Consider the following 3056-nt stretch of genomic DNA (forward strand, 5'->3'; position numbering starts at 1 on the left):
TGAAGAAAATAATATTTCTGTGTGAAAACATTTTCCAACAAAACAAGATAAAATATCAAAGAATTCCTATAAAGACAATGGTGTTTTTTTGTGTTTGGCATTTCAAGAGTTTATACAAAAATAGAAAAGTTCCCTCAGTTTCACGACACAAGATTTTAATTGTAAATGTAAGAATAACTGCTTTATTGTTAAGTCATGTCAGTTTCAATTACATGAAAAAAACCCACAAGGAAGATGATTTTGTGGAATAGCCACAATATCTATTACTGTGGTATGTGTATATTTCACATGGTATATTACTATTATAAAGCACTTTTTAAATACATAAAATAAAATTATGTGGTCCATATAAAAATGCTGTCTGTGGCATGTGAAGTCACCAAAAATGCATAGCTAAATATATGTTTTTTTCCCTAAAAGTATTTATTTTGGACAGCTTTATCTCTGAATTTGCACTACCCACTTCCTCAACGATTTGACAGCCTAGTATTAGTGTAAAGGCAAATGCTTTTCAATGTATGGGCACAGGAGACTTGGGAGAGAGATACATGCTAATCGGTGCCTCACAGCACGCATGCTGACCCAACGTGGGAGCCGGTTCTTTTCCCATCATGCCCTGCTGTGTTTACCCTGGGTTATTAGCTGCAAGGATTTCTCTTGGTGTCCAGCGACTGTAACGGAGTCAAGGTCTATTCACCTCAGCACCACCTCGACATCACTGTCCTTATTTGAAATCTAGGGGACACGCAGCTCCTGGGAAGAGCCTAAAATAAGACTTTGATTCATATAATCTCTCAAGAAAGGTGCTTACGGCAGCATGGTGTAAATATAATCTCTGGAAAGAAAGGAGAACGAGCATCAATAGATAAGACAGGGCCTGTGCCCCTGTTCCTAACCCAAAGGGATATGATCCTATCTGGTTTGGACATTGACCAGACCATACTAGTATAATGGCTCTGAATGATATGGCATCTGGGATACAATCCTTGGAAGCAAACAATACATTCATACTGTGCATCTGGTGCTTTGCATTCTGTCTGCTCTTTACCTGAAAGGGAATATGTGTGTGGCACACTGTACGTGTTGGATAAACTTGCAGTTGGTGGATTTGTAGCATGCAGTGGGCTTTCTGATGAAGAAATTAATCATGGCAAGTTTGGGTTATAATTATACATCTATTCAGCATATTCCAGAATAATAGATGGGTGTTGTGATGAGTGTTTTATATTCAGACACAATTCTTGTAATTAAAATGTTTACCTAATTTCTATTTGTCTAGCATGGAATTGGTTAAAATTATAGTTTAGTAACGAGGTGTGGGTATGTGATCAGGTGGTATTCAATCTTTCTCAGAAGAGTAGCCACTGTGTAAGTGGCCTGGCCTTACAGCACAATCAACATGAACTCATCTTACATCCTAAGTGGTTCTAAGTAGAAGGAGTGTTACGTAAAACTGTTTTGTGTCCTATATAGTCCATTGCCAAGTGTGCAGTATTGCATGTACAAAACTCCTGCTACAGTATGTTATGTGGTAAACCACTTTTAAATTGGTGTAATTTCTTTAAAAAAACAAACATTTGAACATATTTCCAACAGGCAAGTGTCACTATTAAAAACTATAACCTGCAATAATGTGCAGTGGTGGTCAAGTTCCATATACAGGGCTCCCAAACACCAAATGAATATAGCCCAATTTGTTTCTAATAACTGTTTGGTGTAAATATTTCAAGAAACCAAACAGAAGAGGTCAGCTGTGAATGTTAGCATTATCATGACAACTTTATCAAATGTGACATGAAAGCCTGTGTTCAAGATGTGTACTGTAAAACACCCCTGCAGCTCAGGCAACCTCAGGTTACTTGTCATAGAACACATGGTAGTCTCACATGCTGAAACCCACAACCTTGAACCATTTTTTTTCTCCCCAAATATGTTGTTTATTTCAGAACGCCCTACACTGTATATCTATGACATCTGGTTGGCTTGGATGATGAATAGTACTATATTTAGACTGTACATTGCACATAGACTGCACAACGGCAAAGTCACAAATCCCTTGCATGAAAATTGCCACTGTAATTGGAGGGGGAAATATTCTCTTTTACCAACAACTATTATGAATATTTCATGGCACATTTTTAAACAACAAATGGTCCAGGAAATAGGTTCCAACCAGATATTGTATCAAGTGAAATGACATTTTCACAAGCCTGTTTGTCAGGTGGGTCGTCGTCGTCTTTCGGTTTCCCTCATTTTTTATACCTTCACTCAGTGAAATGGAAAAGAGCTGGGCAAGAAGATATGCTTCAGATATCCCTATATTCCTAATAGGCTCTAACCGAGATGGAAATTACTGAAGGTGATGGAAGCAGCTAAACAAAACTAAAGTATGCACTAAAACAGATGTGCACTATGTCAGGGTACCTTTGCATTTGGCTTGTTTGAGTTGACTGTGCCGATCCATACATGTTATCATTTGAACATTAAATTAACATTCAGAATTATTTTGGACCGTATAATAATATACACTTAAATTAAAGTATTCTAACTATTTGTTCGCAACATAATAGCACTGCATTGCATACATTACAATATTTGATTCGGGTGGAGACATTCAATTTGAACAGATAGAGTGATTCCATCTTATGGCATCTCATGTTGTTTTTCATCTCAAAGAAACCCTGGTTTATCTTGAAGTTCTCAGGGCAATAAACAAAGATTCTGTTACACACGAGTGCAAATCAACAAACTATTTGGATTTCATGTCTGCCGTCACATCTGCTTCAATGATAATTTGACGAGAAGCATTCGGACAAATGGTCTTAGTAAGGCCAAAATCATTCTAATTTGATGTGAGAATGTTAACTCTTAATGGTGTAGAACGGTCACATATGGTTATTGCATTGAGTTGTTCTTTACCTCATTACACAACGTTCATTTAGGAATTATCCAGCTATACACAAAACATGGCTAAAATGCATTCAACGCATGCCTTTGAAAGGCGCAGTATTGTTCCACAAATGACTCCACAATATGAGTCCACAATTAGCATCTGA

This window comes from Hypomesus nipponensis, chromosome 3 (genome assembly GCF_054491055.1).
Source record: "Hypomesus nipponensis isolate SF chromosome 3, ASM5449105v1, whole genome shotgun sequence".
NCBI lineage: Eukaryota > Metazoa > Chordata > Actinopteri > Osmeriformes > Osmeridae > Hypomesus > Hypomesus nipponensis.